Source organism: Ambystoma mexicanum, chromosome 12 (assembly GCF_040938575.1).
Source record: "Ambystoma mexicanum isolate Mex_15411 chromosome 12, UKY_AmexF1_1, whole genome shotgun sequence".
In the NCBI taxonomy this organism is placed as follows: Eukaryota; Metazoa; Chordata; class Amphibia; order Caudata; family Ambystomatidae; genus Ambystoma; species Ambystoma mexicanum.
Window position 1 is genome coordinate 593,564,895 of NC_090936.1, and position 19,121 is coordinate 593,584,015.

The following is a 19,121-nucleotide window of genomic DNA, read 5'->3' on the forward strand; positions in this document are numbered from 1 at the left end:
ATCAGACCTACAATCCTATGTATACGACTTCTTTCGAGACACCTTGCACAAGATCATACTATAGAGAGAGTACAAAGAGCACCTATTCCTAAACATGCACCAAATGACTGTCATCGCATAATTACCATGCAACTCCTAAATTTTCAGCACAAGATGACCATCCAGAAAACCTATAAAGCTGCAACCCCAATTCGTATTGGAGAAACAGACATCAGGATTTTCAAGGACTACTCAATGGAGGTGTCCAGACGGTGAAAGGGCTTCAACCCAACTTTTGAGGCACTCAAATCCACAGGTCAAAGACACTACCCTGAATTCCCGGTGATCTTGTGCAGCAATCTGGACAGACAATGGCACTCCTTTGAAGACCCTGAGACGACGTGGAGATTCTTACAACGACGAAGCCTAGTGACAAGGGACTTCGACCGGAAAACAGCAGAGGCTACAAAAACTGACGGCCCTCCTCATCCCACCTGGAGCCCCAACGAGCGAAAGGGAAATTACAAAAAGTAGGCAAAATGCCTCAGTGATGGGATACTGATCGAAGAAAGCATACTGGGCGACTTGGAGGCAACTTTGCTTAACAGAATAAAAGCAAAAAGCACCCCACGGCCCCAGGAAACTGGCAGCGTATCGCAAGTCGTATATTCATGCAAATCCTACAGAAATATTGCTCCACGCAACCATCACAGTGATAAAAGAAGGGTACCACATCATTGCACTCTGTCATCTGAGGCCGGCTTGTGCCCCAACAGGCGTAACTTTCCATGGAAAGAATCATGGATCTACTACTATGTGGGAAAGGGTTGTATGCCTCGGTTTCGCAACCACAAACCCCATATATGGGCTCTTTGGCCAAGTATTGGGATAGTGCCGGTTGATAGGCTTTCCCAATGTTTTTGTTTATGGTTACTTATAGGCTTATGTTCAAGCGTATATTATGTTCGGTTATTGAAGTTGATCCAAATGTTTGAATTTCGGGGGCTACAACAAATGGCGTGCTCAATTTTTGTAGACCCAATGATGGAGCTACCCTGGGTAGACTTGACACGGCCCCGCAACAGGCACGCCTGTACAATTACAATATGGCCCAAATCACCTTAGTAACTCTGAACATCCAGGGGCTGGGACACCCTATAAAACAAAGGTGAATGCTAAACTCTGAGGGATCTACAGGCAGATATTATATTTCTACACCCACCTTAACAAAGCAGAGTTGGAAAAACTAAAACACGGGTGGGTGGGAAAAACACCCCATTCACCATACCAGGGAAAGCTGGGGTATCCATCTTGATCCACAAACGGGTCCCATTCCACATACAAAACATCTGCAGGTACGGGGAGGGAAGAAATGTTCTTGTCCAGGGTCAGGTCCACCAACACCTATCACACCGTTGAACATATATTCTCCCACGACGGACACCCCGCCTTTCTTCACACGCACATTTTCAGCATGCGCACAATACAAGGGGAATATAACCATCGTGGGTGGAGATTTTAATGTAACCCTTGACCCTGATTTGAATCGTTAGAGCACTGCTTCTGGCAACCCCACTATCCCGCAGAAGCGTGTAACCCTTAGGAAAGACCTACGCCTAACAGACATATGGAGACATTCACAGAAATCACCAAGACTTTACATTTTACTCTCACTCACACAACAGCTATTCTCGTTTGGACTACTGGATGACCCCAGTCAACACACAGCCACAGACTGTACAATTCTGCCGACCACCCGCTCAGATCCCGCCCCAGTACTCCTGCGAGTTACACTGCCAAGCACAATATGCAGACCTTGGCATCTAAACCTACACATTCTACAATACCCGGATCTCATAGCGCATCTACAAGATGATATAGCGGTTTCTGGGAATCAAACCTTCTCCCGGGGGTACTCCCCTTACAAATGTTGAGACTGCTTCAAGGATTTTCTGAGAGGCCAATGTATCTCACGCTGGTCGTACAAACGTAAATCCTGGGGAAGAGACTAAGCCCAAATGACGGAAAAACTCAGAAAAACTGAAAGATATCGTCCCAAGATAAGCAACTACAACCCACACTTAAAGAACTGAGAATGGAGATCAAGCAAATCACTGCTGCTAGGGCACAGAAGTCTTTCACAAGCTGGTCACAGACATGCTACCTAGAGGTCGACAGACCGCTACACATGATGGCACTGGCATTAAAAAATGTGTTATATATATATATATATATATAGGACAGGCCGCACAATTGATCTTCTCCATTAGAGATGCTGTCGGAAAACTTATGGTAGGGGATGATCGCATCAACGCACGATTCACGGAATACTATCGTGAACTATACACTGCATCCGCCTCATGCTCAACCCAGAACATGGAGACATCCCTCGATTCTATGACTATACCTCAGATACCTACAGACCAGCTAGACAACGACGCCCCCATTGCAGCCTCAAATTACGCATGCAATCTCCTCGCTGTCCCCCGGGAAGACATCCGGACCGTATGTGATTTCCATCGATCTCTAAAATTATGAAGGAGGGGATCGCACCCCAACTGGAGGCAGTACTTCCGAGAGGCAGTGGACCAGAGGTGATTACTGCAATCAATGTTCGCAGCAATCATAAAAGTCTTCCATAAAGGCGGCAGGGACCCAGAGGCTTGCAGCTCCTATAGACCGATTTCATGGATGCCAAATTATTAGCGAAATGCATGGCACAGCAAATAGAAATGATCCTCCCACATCTAATCCATAAAGATCAAATGGGTTATGAAACAGGCACTCAAGCAACAACATGCATAGTCTACTACGTAGAATAGCTGGGGACAGAGACCTGGAGGACGCAATACTCGCTGTTGACGCAGAGAAAGCATTCGGCAAGGTACAATGAGAGTTAATGTTTCGGGTCCTACCCAGATATGGCTTCCCCCCACACCTCATACGTTTGATCAAAACTACTATATACTGATCCCACAGCATCAGTAGTCCCCAACGGTATTGCCTCCCCCTTGTTTGATCTACAATCGGGAATGCGTCCGGGATGTCCATTGTCACCCCTTTTATATGCGCTTTCCATTGAGCCAATTGCTATTAAATTAAGCATGGATCCCGGATGGACGGACATCTATCAAGACATGGAAGAACACTGTCTCTCTATATGCGGATTATCTACCTCTATATGCAAGTAAAGGCCCCACATCACTACCATACATACGGACCCCATTACAGAAATTCGGCCCAATGGCGGTCTATAAAATAAACTGGAACAAATCTGAGGTCCTGCCCCTAAAACAAGATATCCCCTGGGACCCTGGCGGGGTAACCCCGTTTACACTTCAAATATATCATATCAAGTATCTGGGGATTAATATCAGCGCCTCACCGTGCAAACTCCTGGATCTTAACTGCCCACAGGTCTCAAACAAAATCATATCAGACTTAGGAAGATGGGATTCACTGGCCTTCTCCTTGACAGGAAGGATCAATGCGCTGAAGATGAATTCACTCCCCAAATTAACATATCGCTATGATGCTGCCTATTAGCCCCTCACCCAAAATGTTTAAAGACCTGGACAAAGCTATCACCAAATTTATATGGAGAGGAAAGAAAGGGCGGATCAGTCTCAAATGTGCTGCAGGCGGATAAATCGAAAGGCAGATTGTCATGACCATCATTAAAAGCCTATTAACAGGCAGCCCAGGTCTGCTGAATAAAATGCTGGCAAGATATGAGTGACACACCAGCTGAGGGCCATAGAGTTTGCTCTGATGGCCCCGCTATCACCTATAGAGATTATGGCTACTCCACCAACCAAATCTCCACCGAAACTTAAACTGCATCCAATTATAGGACCAACAATAAGACAATGGCACCAACTCCAAGCCGCACAGTGGGTACCAATACAGGAAGCACCATCATGGTCTAGCATACGGGCGGTACTATCATATAGGCTAGCGCAGAAAGTACACCCTCAAGCAGGAGGGAGAAAGGGCACAGATAAGGATAATGGACATCAGCGAGGAAGGGACTCTACTACAATTTCAGGCGGCACGCCACACCTCAGGATTGGGACAAGGGGACTGGCTTCACTATTGTACTATACAAGCCATAATCCTCAGACATCGGAAGAATCCCACCAATTCCCACCTGCCCTATGTGAGAGAAATGGAACAACATCTCAAAGTCTTCCCACATTGTCACACATTTTACTCTATGTCAATCCCCAACAACATGAGCAGGAATCACACACTGGCGATGGCACCGACTGAAGATTTAGGTGTACAATTAGATATCCATAACTACTTCATCGACATTCCGGCGGTATCCCTAAGCCTTAAAAACAGAGAAATTCAAAATAGGATATTACAACTACATTACACCCCAGCAAGCTATGGGGCTAACCCCCACTGCTGTATGCTGGAGAGGCTGAAATAGCATAGGCACCATGGGTCACATAATGTGGTCTTGCCCTACTCTTACCCCACACTGGCATAGGGTACACCAACAGATTTCAGACAGACGGGGCAGACATTACGTTTCGCTCCCAATAGGTTGCTATTGGGGGCAGATGAAAACAAAATGGCACAAAGGCACATTAACACAGACTCATAGGCCATATACTCTTCACCGCGCGCAAGCTCCTGGTTATCCATTGGAAGGCAGAATCACCACCTACCTGTGCAGCAATGACCACACTTCTCTCAAAGACATGTCAACTAGAACGGGCCACCTTTAAAAGGCAATCAAAGATGGGCTCAGTGAGGGGGAATCGGTACTGGGAACTCTTGGAACCGTACATATGAACTCTGACTGAAAAATGCTTAAGATATGGCCTTCATTCCAAATGATGCTGCACAGTTATGAGGCAGCGCCTATCACCACAACAAGATAGGGCAGAATGGCCGATAAGTTGATGATGGACGGTATGATGTTTAGAATTGTTGAAATTTATATCTGTATAACACTGCTCGCTTCAATACCATATACAAAAAAAAGAAGAAGTTCATAAATAAGATTCATGTATGACTAAACGTGTTAAAATAAAAACAGATTTACAGCAACAACAAATGAATGACCAGTGGAAACACCCTTTTTAGAAAAGATCTAGAAAGAGAACACTTCGAAGGACCTCTCTCTATATGGCCCAGGCAAAACCCCTTCAAAACACTAATGTTGATTCCAAGTCACCTCAAACATATGCCAAACCAGAAAGTAAACAACTAGGCGAAATACCCCATATCACTCAGTTTATCCCTTACACACAATGTCCCACAATCATATGCTTTTAAGACTGTGACGAGGAAGAGGCAACTAGGAGTAATGCATTCTTCTATTCAATTTCACCACTGTAGTACTGAGACGAGGAAGATGCATATGGAGTCAGGCATGTCCAGTTAATTGGTATAATTATGGTCAAGCAAACTGCTCGCTCCTGCAACCTATTGAAAGGTCACAGGTGCTAAAAGGAGCACCAAGCAGCATGGTAGGGGGAACCTGCCTCGAGAGAAGGTGGCATCTGTGAGGTGAGGAGCAGACTGGCAGAGGACGCTGTGGGTTGCCCGGGGGTGAGAAAGGTGCTGCGACCAGAGCAGGCCGTGAGAGTACCAGAGCCCCAGCAATTACTGGAGCCGCGTGTTCCCAAGTGGAGCACACAGATACCTCCCAACCGCCACAGGAAGGCTTCCCCGACAGTGAGCGCTGCAGCTCCCGACACTTACCCAGGAGGGAAGAGGAAGGAGGAGAACAGAAAGAAGACACCCAGAGGAGCAGACCAGCCCCTGAGAGTGAGAGACAGGAACACTCGTACCGGGGTGCACCAGCGGCGGTAATTGAACATTTAATGTTATCGAACAAATGAAAAATTATGAGAACGGGGTTTGGAACCCGAATGAAATAACATTGAATCATGTACCAGTTGTCAAGTATTTTGGGAAATACAACAGCATATATTGAATACCGAACTACAGAGAAGGTATGGAAACAATGTGAAATTACAGCACGAGTGGAAAGCGAATGATGTGCTATTCTGAAAGTAGTGAAACGTACTAAAAAGCCTTAATGAACAAAGTGAATGTCTGCAATGAATACTTATGAATCAAGTACAAAGCAAGCGTGAAAGACAAGGTGTTGAACTTGAATGTAGAGGAGACAAGACTCGGTCAGTGGAGTATTCTGCACATAGGTTTGTGGAGGCACTACCTAAAGGGCACTCACATGTGTTGCTTCCATGCTGCAGGCAGGTCCATTAGAGAAAGCAGTGAGAAATAATTCAATACACCTAGGGGCTGTGTTGGATAACAATCATCATGGAGAAGAAAAAGAAAGTTCAGACGCAATTTTAAATCACAAAAACAAAAAGCCAGATTTTCAGCCAATTGTTGCGAAGGGACCTCTGTAAAGACCATTGCCCGAGGTAAATTAAGGTTGTTCAGAACTGAAAACAGTTCATTAGTTGCATTTGAGCAAGGGTCATTTCGGTTTCTAAGATCAGTCTTACAATATAGCCCTTTTGAAATTGTCATTGTTACCCGAAAATATTCTTTTCACTTAGATCACAGCAATATCTCCATTTCAGCTCACATTTTATAGGCGTTCTCCAAATGATCCAACGATCCACCGAGAACGATTTCTGCAATTGGGGCCCAAGTTTAGGGGTCACTCTGAATAGGGTTGATGGAGTCAACTATGTTTATACAGTGGGCAGAGAACCGAGAGGATGTGCCCCCTGGATCTAAAGTAGTGTGTAAATTCAGGGCATAAACAGGCAAATACTTGATATCTTACATAGTAATTTGCTTCCAGGATCTCAACAGGAGAATAGTTTTAGAACCAACATATGAACCTCTAAGCAAGAGATGGAAATTGGAAACAAGTCCAGGCAGGGATCAGTCACCTTGACAAGAACATTGGATGCACAAAATATGATCCAAAATATGGCCAGCCTGATGAGTGGTGGTGGAAATTATGCAATACTGAAAACTAACACGAAGCACGTCAAGTGTTACATGGGAAGGGGTTGACATGGGAAGGGGTTGACAGCCTAGTAATAGTGAAATGGACTCCAATAGCAATACGTTCGCCTTATTTAATGCAGCAGTTGGCCAAGATTTTAAAATCAGGAGAATACAAATCAATGAGGGAACAATTATTTGTACAAAACATCCAGCCATGTCTCCATTAGATGCAGGAAGGCTAAATTATTGTCCAGACTGGATATATTTTGAAGCAGTTATTTTTACTTAAGATCGAATACTGTTTAAAAAACATTTAAATTGAAGAGCCTCACTTTATGGGTTATGGGCTGCAAAACTTAAAAACAGCTGGTCTAAAGCCAGCAGGTTTATGTGATGCTCACCAACTACAGACAGAGAAGTCTGTTCAACACGTAGACCTGCTATTCCAACAAATCACCTCACTCAGTGGAGGAGACTGCTATCACTGCGAGACTGCCCTCTTTCTTGGTGGGGGCAACCGTGCCCTGAAATGGAACAAAATACGGGCACCACATAATTTCACATATTGTCAGACAGCCTTCTAGTTGGCCCTGCTAAAAGCACTTGACCTCGCAGGCTCTGCCCAAAAGGCTGCGTTTGACAAGCTTGAGAAGGGCCCAGCCATGTACCTCTTACTGCCACTTTGAAAGAGACGAAGCGAGAAAAGGAGTAGCTGTACTCCCAAGTGACCAACTTCTCAGGAATGTTATGGTTAGGCCATGGTGGTACTCAAGCTATATGGAGGTTTAACAGCTGAAGATGTACCACCAACTCCCTCTGCTATGACCACTCTATTCAATCACGGTTTTCAAGTAGCTCTACATGCCAAAGAGGTTGCTGCTTAAGTTCCTCGGTAGCCTTCAAGTGCTTTCCTTATTACCACCCTCTCCTCCACCTCAAACAAATCTCTTACGAGCAGAAATACTGAGTGTCACCCATCCCCCCCCCCCCGCCCCCAATTCAACTTTGCCACCCCAATACATGGGGCTTCTTAACACAACTTTTGATAGCTTACCACCACAACCACTCACCTGAAAACAATAACACAACATTCTTTCGCAGCGGTGCAAACAAGGTCACTTCGCATCAGGATACAGAATTGCCTCGATTAATGCAAGCACATTAGCGCCCCGTCAGTACGTCACATCTGGACACATCACAACACAAACCTCCACCACGGATACATTGCCACCATATATACCGCAATCTCACCATCATAAATGTTACTCCACCAGAGTCTAATACATAACTATCCCATTCCACCATCGCCACGTCTCCCGTTACATTAACACCCCACAAACTTCCTGTAAGGAGTAACGAAGAACGACAGTGACAGCATCCAACCCCAAAGAAAGCCTTCACTCAAACTTCCGGACACGCTTTAGAGGCACGCGGTGACACAATCTCTGCCTTTTAGGCGCTTTAAAATGTGTCAAATTGCCCTCAATGGATGCAGTAACCTAAAAAATGACCTATGGACAATTTCTAATGACCCATACGTTAAAACTGCTTCCTCCTAAAAAAAAATGTGGTTTGAAAGTTTCTAGAACTTTTTCTTCCCAGGAGTTTTGAGCTTTTCAGCACCCTCAGGTGGGCACCCCTCTTTACTTGTACAATGGCACTCACTTCAGTCAGCTTCTGTCCCGGTGGGGCGCTGCAGGGGGTCTGGCGGGCAAAGGGACGGGAACAGGCTGTGCTTCCAGGGGGTTCGGCTGCTGTGTCTTCCCCGCGATTGGGAACGCCGCGGATGCCCGATGTTGGTGACGGGTCGTGCTGGGGGTCCCTGCGGCGGATGGTGCGGAGGGGATTGGCAGGGTGGGGAACCTCAGACAGGCAGGCGGGCCCCTCCCAGTGATGGCCACCCTGGCTTGGAAGCAGGCGATGAGGAAGTGGCTACGTCTCCCAGCAGCAGGCGGGGAGAGAGGAATGTGCCTTCGGGGGCAGGCAAGGCCGGGCGGGAACAGGGGAGGCACATAAAGGGAGGGGATTGGCAAAGGGGGACGGCACGCCAGAGAGGATGTCAGGCTCACGTATAGAAAGGGACGCCGCCGCCGCCGATGCAGGGGCGGGCGAGGGAAAGCAGGAAGGTGGGCGGACAAGCAGGCAGAAGGGGAAAGACTAGAACTAGGGGGGCGGGCCCAGGCTAACAAGCGGGTAGATGGCAGGCACGCAGAGGGAGGGGAAAGGCAATGAAGGGGCATGGTCAGCGACTGAGCGGGTACGGCCCACGGAAGAAGGCCCGGCCCACGGAAGAAGGCCAAACCCGGAGAGAAGGGTAAGGCCCATGCCTCAGACGGAGAAAGGAATTTGCTTTAGTCTAAGCGGAGGGTGTTCATATAGGCAGCGAGAAATACAAGGAAAAAGGGGACAGGCCCAAACAGGCAGGTTACGAATACCGCGTAAACGGACAAGCTCAGACAGGCCGCGGGACGATTCTCACAGAATAATACTGCTCCAGCTAAGAAGAGGGTAGCAGGTTAAGTCGTTCGCTGTCTGATGATGGTGCTTGTGGCGGTTGCGACTCGCGAGTGTTAAGGAGGCCCCTGGGCAGAGCACCGCCAACAAGGCCCGGTAGGCGTCCTGTGTGTTAAGACGATGTGGGGTCGGGTAAAGTGGCCTAAAGCCACCTGAACGAGAGCGCGACAAATTGTTGTGTCGGGGTGGACCCCTGAGATCAGCAACACTGAAACATTCAGACGACGTCCACCATCCCCGACGGGATGGGTGCAGCGCCCCGCGCAATTTTAAAAACCTCGTTTATGCCCTAGGATACCAGTGGACCACACTTCCCATGATGCGTGGTGGCAGTTAAAACAACCCGCAACCGGAACTGTTAAGGAGTGGCTGTGGCGTATCATCGCTTCTTATCTGGCTTTTTGCCGTGCATTTCGGTGGGAAAATAACGAATCCCAAGAAGTGATTATTTTATGCAGACCTATCCGCCGGCCATGCAATGGGCTTTTTAGACCAGTATAAACGACTGCTTTTCTGGAAATAAACCGTATGTTTAATACTTCGATTACATCACCAAGAAGCTCAGTTAAATTTACCAGATTAGGCCATGTATAGGGCGTAACCATCAGGTCCAACATTTGAGAATAATTTTGAGGAAGATTTTTCATCAGAAAGAGGGAGGTCCCTCCTCCCCCAATTTCTTTGCAAGACAGTAATGTACATTTTAAATTGGACAACGTTAAACTTTGTGAAGTCTATTGTGTCCGAGGTAGGGGTCTGCACAGGCCTTGGTTTAGTTTGATGTATTGTTTGCTTGTTGGGCGCTTATACAGCAAATACATTCAGTTTCAAAGCGCCCACAGGGCAACAGGGAGGGAACATGGGATTGCAGTACAATTAAAATATACAAAAAATACCGCGGAGTAAGGGACAGGCGAAGCTATGCCTTAAGTATTCAGAACATGCAAGTGCAGCAAAGAAGAGAGAAGTGGGGTAGATGCTGGGGTGTCTGTTCTTTGGGGTGAACCACAAATGAAGTGCAAATTATGGTAAGTGTTATGTGGCCAGGAGCCGCGTTGGGTGGAAAAGTGCGAGTCTCCATTGAGGAGGTTTATGCCGAGTATGGTTGGATTGGCCTGGCGGGCCGAAATCGTCCCTGGAGAATGGGGGCCAGTTTCTGCCACGCCTGGGCCGGTTTGGAAGAAAAAAAAACAAAATATGAGAAAAACAAAATTCTTTTTGAACTGGAAAAAAAACCTACAACAACATAATTCATCAAAGCAAGGCCACACATGTTGCCTTGCTTTGATGATTGATATGCATGCATGATTTGTGCATCATACATTTTAGAGTAGAATAAGCATGTATTTTGCCTTTCACGAGGGACAGTAATAGCATTTTTTTAATTGTTTTATGTGTATTTATAATAATAATTAGGCACTTATATAGCGCTACGAACCCTCAGGTATCTGAGCACTGCTTATTATTACCCATGGTGTGTGGTGCTCATTTATCGACCTCGGAAGGATGAAAGGCTGAGTTTGGCCCTGCCGGGATTCAAACCTGCATTAGCAGGCTCTGCACGGATGTCAAAGCGAGCGCTCCACTCGCTGTGCCGCTTGCCCGACCATGGAGAGCAGCCCGAGGACATTGTGGCACTTGTTACAGTACAAAGCTTAGTTACTTAGTTACATGGTCATTAGCAATATATATACATGTTGCAATATAGTTACATAGTCATTAGCAGTATATATGCAGGTTACAATATAGTTATATTACATTTGTGTTATATTACAATATACCTGGCAGAAGTGGAGGAGGCAGTCCTCCACTTGCTAGTTGAGAGTGGCCTTGAGGTTGCTGCGGAAGACAGAGATGGAAGTTTCAGCTCTAGGGGTGGCTGGCAGGGAGTGAGTTCCAGAGTTTCGGTGCAATATAGGAGAAGCCTAGACCTCCCGCTGTGGCTCTCTTTATGCATGGTATGTGTAGCTGGTTGGTGTACTGAGCTCTGGTAGGGCGAGTGGATGTGGTCCTTGATGTTGCTTCAGATGGGTGTGCTGGAGCGATTTTTGTTGATGCATCTGTGAGTGATGGTGAGGATTTTCAGAGTAATACGGTATTTGACCTGGAGCCACCGGGCTTCACGTCTGGCGTGGGATATATGGTCTCTTCTAGGGATGCTCATGGCGGCTCTGAGGGCATTGTTTTGTGTGGTTTGCAGTCTGAATGTTTTTGGCAGAGGTGCCAGCTAGGAGGGCGTTGCAATAATCAAGTTTGGCTCCCATAGTTGCTCTAGCTATGGCCAAGCGGTTGGGGGTGGATAAGTAGGGTTTAATGGCATTGATGAGTTTGGTACTGATGCAGAGGCTGTGGCGCTGACTTGTTTGTTCAACAATAGATTTGCATCAATGTGAACACCTATAGTCTTGACAGAAGATGATACGGAGATGGTTGAGTTGTCTATGTTGAAGTTGTTGTATTGGGGGCTTAGTTTCGATAATGTGTTTGTCTGGCCCAGGATTAGAATTACAGTGTTTTCCCAGTTAAGACAGAGGCCATTGATTGCCATCCAAGCTTGGATAGTGGCATAGATGTTGTGAAGGGCTGTGGCGTCTTGGTGATAGAGTCCAGATAGGGGTAAAAGTACTTGAGTGTCGTCTGCATAGTTTGTATATGCAACACCCATGGAGTCAAGTAGGTCGAAGAGGGGTTTTGTGAAGAGTTTATAGAGGGTGGGGGCTGTACAAGATCCTTTGGGGACACCGCAGTTTACAGTGGTAGGATCTACGTTAGCTGTGTCGGAGTAGACCATCATGGCTCATCCTTCAAGGAAGAAAGTGATCCAGGATGGTGCTTGATTAGAGAAGTGGGCTGCATGGGCGAGGTTGGTGGTGAGTGTTTGGTGATCTACCAGGTCAAAAGCAGCTGATGGATCGAGAAGGAGGAGCAAGGCAGGTTTGCCTTTGTCCATGATCTGTGAGATTTGATTTTTTAGGTCTAATAAGGCGGATTCTGTTCCATGACCGACATGGAAGCAAGATTGTCTTTTTGACAGATTTTCTTCTGCCGTTGTCTCTGTTACAGTCATCACAAGACATTCCATTTCGGTGTCCTCGGTCAATTGACAAAATCCTTGCGCCTGAAAGCTTCTGTGCAGTGTAGAAATATTTGACCATAGCACACCAAGTGGCCATTGACTTCATTGTGCCACAATGAATGCTTTGTTGTAATGTGTCTATCTTTTCAACCTCCCTGGCATGCTTTTCAGGATGTTGTATGAGGTAATAAGTGCTCGCAGTATGGGATGTCCTGTGAGTGCGCTGCTTTCCCTATTTTGCCAACCCCTGAAGCCTGAAAGTAGATGTATGCAGGCTTGGCATGCGGCCAACTTTGCACGAGGCATGCAGATGAACTTAACTGGTCTGCTGTTAAATTTCAGTTACCAGTTTAATGGTATCCACTACAGAATAATTGCTCTTTTTTTCTATAGCTGATATGATGGCTCACTGGGTTGCGAGCTCGGTGCTGCGATGTGTGTGAGATCTGCAGGTTCGAATCCCAGCAAGGCCATCTCAGCCTTTCATCCTGCTTAGGTCGATAAATGAGTACCAACACAGGTTGGGTGATATTGTATGCATATTTGTTCTATAAAAAAGAGCTTAAGTGTTATGCAATAACATTTTGGCATTTGACATTGGAAGTCTGCTTGCATTCACATTAATTTGGTAATATGGACCTATACACACTGATATTATCGATACATACGGTGGTCCATTTTGTATGAAATGATCACATTGGTGAAATCATAACCATACTTTTCGTAGCGCACTTAGGAACAATGATATTTGATGCCACTTCCTGTTTTGTGAAGCGGTGAAGGGTTGTTTCATCGCTTCCCGGGATGTCACTTTGGGGTGGGGTCAAATGACAACACTTCCGGTGATGTCATCAGACGTCAAGGGTCGTGAGGCAAAGGGTGGGCCACTTTATTTGGGTGTCCGGGCCTGTTTTTTGTCCCAGTCTGACCCTGGTGCCGAGGCAAGTACTGCAGATAAACAGAAGCCAGGGAGAATGGGTATTAGTGGTCAGGGGCCCCGAGGATGCATAAGGGTCCAATACACCAATCACAGCAACTGTGCGATTAGCAGCGGAGGGAAGGAAGAGGAAAAGTCTTGCAGTGCTTTCAGAAATTAAGAAGGTCCTGCTCGAGACACAGAGGGTGGGTGAGGCTGTTCCATAGGAGGAATCCAGCTGAGGAAAGCGAACAACCTCCTGCCTTTTGTCTAGCAAAACACTTTACGCACAGAGTTGGTGCCTGAGGAACATAGAGGTCTAGAAGGAGAGTATTTTGGAAGAGAAAATTTCAGCTGGTGTGGTCCCCGGCACCAGACAACCTTGTGGGCGATTCAGACGGTTTTGAAGTTGATCGTGCAGCAACCGGGAGCCAGTGAATACTTTTTAGGGCAGGAGAGATGCGGTCCCTGGGTTTAAGGCCAGGAATAAGAATCGCGGCTCTATTCTGGATTTGCTGAAGGGGTCGCAGAGTGGAAGAAGGTAGATTGAGGAGGAGGCTGTTGCAATAATCAAGCTTAGAGAGAACAAGGGCTCAGGAAACACTGAGCTTCTGGGGGAAAGTGAGAAAAGGGAGAGTTGAAAGTGGGACTTCTTAGCAATATCCTGAGTGTGAGGGAGGAAGAAGAGAGAGGAGTGAAGGGTGGCTCCAAGGTTTCTGGCTTCAGGCGAAGGAGCAGGGGGAGGGACCAAGGTGGGAAGCCAGAGAGAAGGGAAGGAGGCAGTAGGGGTCCCAGTCAGAAAGATCTCAGTTTTGCTGGCATTGTGGCAGAGCTTGTTGGAAGTGCACCAGGCCTGGATAGCAAATGGGCAGTCAGGGATGAAGGAAGGTGCAAGTGAGTCAGCAGGAAGTCTGAAATACAGTTGTGTCGTCTGCATAACACTGGAATTTGGGGAGAAGGAGGAGGTGAGTGGCAGCTGAGCAAGGTAGATGTTGAAGAGCCAGGAGGAGAGGATAGATCTCTGGGGGACACCACAGGTGGAGAAGGAAGTAGGAGAAGAGCAGGTGGGTGTTGGCGTCAAGTGTGTGCGCAGCTGAGTTGGTTGGATCAGAGGGGAGACTGGAGAGGGAAAGCGAGGTGCAGAGGTCAATGAAAAGAGTGGATGCTGAGACAGGGGGCTACAATTGGATGTTGGTAGTCACCGAAGAGGAGGAGGTTGTAGGTGCTTGAAATTAAGGAGGAGCAGAAATCAGCCCATTCAGAGAGGAACAGGGTGGTATCGCCTGGAGGCCAGTAAATGGTAGCAATGGTCAGAGTGGAGGAGGGAGAGATGACCAACTAGCAAACCTGGCTCTCAAAGGACGAATAGAGTTGGGTGGGTACGATGGAAGAAGGAACCCACTCAGGATAGATTAAGGCGATGCCAGCACAGTGAGGTTGAGGCTTGGAAATGATCTTGAATCCGTCAGGGAGGTGGGAGTCAAAAGCAGTGACTGAGGTGGCATTGAACCAAGTCTCGATGAGAGCGAGAATATTGAGGTCAGTGTCTTCAAGAAGGAGGCAGATGTCAGCAGTTTGTGGTTTGGCTGAGCGGTGGTTAAGAGCGCCCAGATAGCCACAGGTTTGGCACGCTCTACAAATGTTAAATAAATAAAGAGTCGCCAGGTGGAGGAGGTCTCTGCCTTTGAAGGTTTTCTGAAGAGGAATACAGAGATGTGGTACTCTGGTCAGAGCAGGAGGGACAGTAAGAGTAGTGGGGGAGAAGCAGAAGAAGGAAGTTAATGAGGGAAGGCAGGGTCCAGTCAAAGAGAAGGAGGAGGGGTTGAGGACCCTGAACCAGGATAGTGCCAGTGTGCTAGACATTAACAGTTCCATGTGTTAATATCCCCGCAAAAATATCGCCATACAAAAATATCACCATATATTTGCAGCAATATTAAGGCATGGAACCTTCAGGGGGCTCCCCACCGCAACCCCCATATTATTTTAAAGGGAGTGGGGACACCCCCGCAACCCCTGCTCTCAACCCCAAATATTATCCCCACTAAAAACTTGCCTATGGCCATTCCCGACAACCATATATACGACGATATTTTTGGTGGGGATAATATTACCTGATACCGATTAACCCTGCAACATGAGGATGAGAGGCCAGCCAAGAGGACTTCCCACTTGGTGCCACTGTTAATATTAGTCTTAAAAGATATTTGTACCGCGAGTGGTACTCTGGCAGATCTGAAAGAAAAGGGGGGTAGGTTAGGGTGTGTTAGTAGGACCAAGTTTGGAGAGAAGCAAGGGAGCTGTGATGTACCGTTGGCAACTTCAGTTCGATTACAGCGTTTGCTGAGCTTTTTGTTGTGGTATCCGGTATGAGTCTGTCGTGTGCTGTTGTGTGAGGGTCTGTGTGGTGTGTTTGTTGCAGTGTGGTGAAGTGCCTGCCAGTTGCTGCGGTTTAAGACGCGTGGTTGTGTTTAATTACAGTGTGAGAGGTGTGTGAAGAGGAGTGAGGTTTTTAGACATTTTTGTAGGGTTTGTTATAAGCCTTGTTGTCCCGGGAAAGCACACTCCTATTGTGTGTCTTTCGGGATTTAGACATGGTTGTCTTCTATCAGTGATCTAGTTTCAGCGTGACAAGGTTGTCTCTCATCTCTGTCATGTTGAGTTAGCTAGTCTTTTGCATTTCTATCTTCCTTTTGGCCAGCCCGTACATCCCAGTTTGTGGTAGGTGCAAACTAGTCCTCTCTGATCAATCTATTTGGAAACCTATGCTCGTACCCAACACCCTGTCTGAGTAGGTAGGGTTGGTGGTTGAGCCTTTCGTGTTAGTGTTGTTTGCTATTGTTCTGTCGTGATGGGGACGTTGGCCATGCTCGGTTCCACCTAGCATTGGCTTTCTTACTCTTGTTGGAGTTTCCCTTAGTCGGTTCTAGGTGTTGTCTGTGTCGTCTTGGATTCTTTCGGAATGTTCTTATGAACTTCTAGTTTGATTGTTTCAGTTGTTTTCGTCTGGTTCCAAGGTGTAGCCAGGTTTTTTGTAGTTTTCAAAATTTTAGGTGGTCTTTGGCATTTTTTATTCATTTTGGGAGATTGTTCCAGGTTTTTGCTGCTAGGTGGGAGAAAGAGGAGCCCACTAGTTATTCCCTGGCGTACGGTTTTGGTTCTAGATAGATTATTTTATTGATGGATTATTTTCTTTTGTAGGAATGGAGGTGGTTGGATAATGGGAGAGGAAGTGAAAGGAGAGAGTAGAGATGACATGAGGAGTCCATAGATCTGGAGAGGGGACAGAAAAAAGGATATCCATGAAGACCTCTCTCGAAGTTGCACTGACATAGGTGTCTGCGATGGGAAGGCCAGTGATTGCATGCAACATGTCTTTTTAATTTTTTTTAAATTTTGTTTTTTATTTTATTTTTTGGGTGCTTTTTCATACCAGAATTGGTGAGAGAGGTGGGGTAGGAGATAGAGTAGCAATTAGAGAAGGTCTGTGCCATTGAGGTGGTAGGGGGAAGTTGAAAGGAGAAGGGTGATTGCACTGCACGGTTCAGGTGGCCTAGTAGTTACAAAGGGTTCAGGTGGCCTAGTAGTTACAAAGGGAGAACAAAAAGCAATGCAAATTTGAGCGTAAGATGGAGAAGGCACACATGCAGTGAAATTAGGGTGCATGATGTAAAATACACACACCTAAAGTTGGATTTGTGCAATGAACACAAAAGCAGAGAGTGAGTAGAGAAGGAGATGAGGATAGGTAGAGAAGGAGAGGAGGATAAGCAAAGTGAGATAGGCTCAGATATAGATCAGGGTGCTAGTGGAAAAGGCAAATGAAAAGTTCAGCCATCGCTCACTGGAGATGCAACAGTTTGTAGGGGTGCTGAGGCCAAAGTGCATGGAGAGCAGGATATACACAGCAGGCTGCAGCATAATTTGTGGTGGGGGCCCTCCTATGCCCTGACGGGCCTTAGGAGAGGGCCTTGGAAAAAGGGGGCCGGCTACTGCCTGCTGACTCCCAGATTGGCCAAGAAGAATGCTTGCCCAGCCAATCGGGAGGTAGAAGGCAGGTCACAATCCTCCTTCTGGTGTCAGGATGAGGTGGTGGAAGGTGGCAGCCATCTTAAAAAGGCCACGAGGAGACTAAATTCTGCAGTGGCCGGCTGGGCAGATTGCACAAGATGTTAAAATGCCCAAGGAGGCACGAAAAGTGCAGTAGCCAACTGGAGATCAAACGCAGAATAAATGAATGTTTTTCTACACGTTTTTTGGAAAAATTGCCAGATGTGCTGCAACAGCACAGAAATTGTATTTTGACGGATGAACATCAGGTGCAGGTTACACATTTCTTTATTGTACAGTGTTCTGACTCGAACTGTCTGCAATCTATTCCCCTCCCCTCATGTCCATCCAGTGCTTTACGGCTCCCTCACATGTCACATGATGTAGATCCTGGCTTCAGGACACTACAACCTCCCCACCCCCTTCCCTTTTTAAACACATAGTTAACATCTAGTCCATTTCCTCTGTGAGTCTGAAGTCTATTTCTAGCTCTCTCTGGCCGGCTGGTACCACTCACCTGGCCCCTGATCAAAGTCGGGCCAACCGGCAGGTTCCCCATCGCCAGACTCCTTACCATCTCATTCATGGGGGCATTGAGGCTCTCCTGGGCTGTCTCCTCACCCTTGGATCTTCGGAACACTGTCCCGACCAACTTCCTGAAGTGCGAGGAATTTCGGGTTACGCTGCTTCGTTCATCCCCAGTAGTTATGCGAGATCCCTTCATTTTCAAGACTGACAATGGCGTACTGTGTGCTTGTGTGTATATGGCTGCCGCACTAGCACCATGTCCCCAAGCTGTATGTCCAAATCACAGGATTGTCTCTTGGAATCAGCATGACGCTTCATGCTCTCTTCGGCTCGGGTGTCGCATTTCTTCATGCTCCGATCTTCTGGAATTGTTTCCTCCAGGAGAGTAAAGTGGGGCAGGCAGGTCCTGATGTTCTGGCGAAACATGATCTCCAACGGGGCCTTTCCCATCGTGCTATGAGAGGTGTTTGGATAGTCCTGAAACAGTTGGTACAATGCCTTCTATACCGTCTCTCTGGTCAGATGAGCGATCTGGATATGTCTTTTGATTTTGCTCATGAAGCGCTCCACTGTCCCATTTGCTTATGCCCAGAGAGGTGTTACTCTCCGGTGCTTGAGCAATATGCACTGCGCAAGCGTCTGGAGGTCCTGCCCTGTAAATGGGGGGCCCGTTGTCGAACTTGACTACACGCGACACCCCATAGGCTGTGAACATCCTGTCGAGAGCTGGGATTGTGTGGTATGACGCTGTGGAACCTCTGGAAATTGGGAGTACTCATCCATGGCCAGTAGCACATATCCCCCCAGCAACAGCACCAAAGCAGTCATTTGCGATCTCGTCCCACGCTTTGTCTGGATGGACTGTCATTTGTAGGGGCTCTGGTTTGGTATGCTGGTTGATGACGGCACAAGTGGAGCAGTTCTTGAGGAGGGTTTCCACTTGCGCATCAAGTTGGGAAAACCAGGCCTTCTGCCTCAGCGACCGTTTGATGGACACTATGCGCCTGTGTCCTTCATGGGCTAATTCTAATATCCTTCTTTGTAGTGTACAAGGGATGTCAATCTTGGTTCCCTTTATGAGCAGTCCTTCCTCAGTACGGG

At 47.1% G+C, this 19,121-nt stretch overlaps 1 protein-coding gene across 1 annotated transcript in view; it reads right to left on the bottom strand.

Annotated features, from left to right (window-relative positions):
* Nucleotides 1-9,088, bottom strand: part of CORO1B (coronin 1B) — a 261,148-nt gene extending 252,060 nt beyond the window's left edge. Inside the window, exon 1 of the mRNA XM_069628964.1 lies at nucleotides 8,602-9,088. The gene's annotated coding sequence lies outside the window, so the exon portion shown is untranslated. The remainder of the gene's footprint in view (nucleotides 1-8,601) is intronic.
* Nucleotides 9,089-19,121: the final 10,033 nt, after the last annotated feature.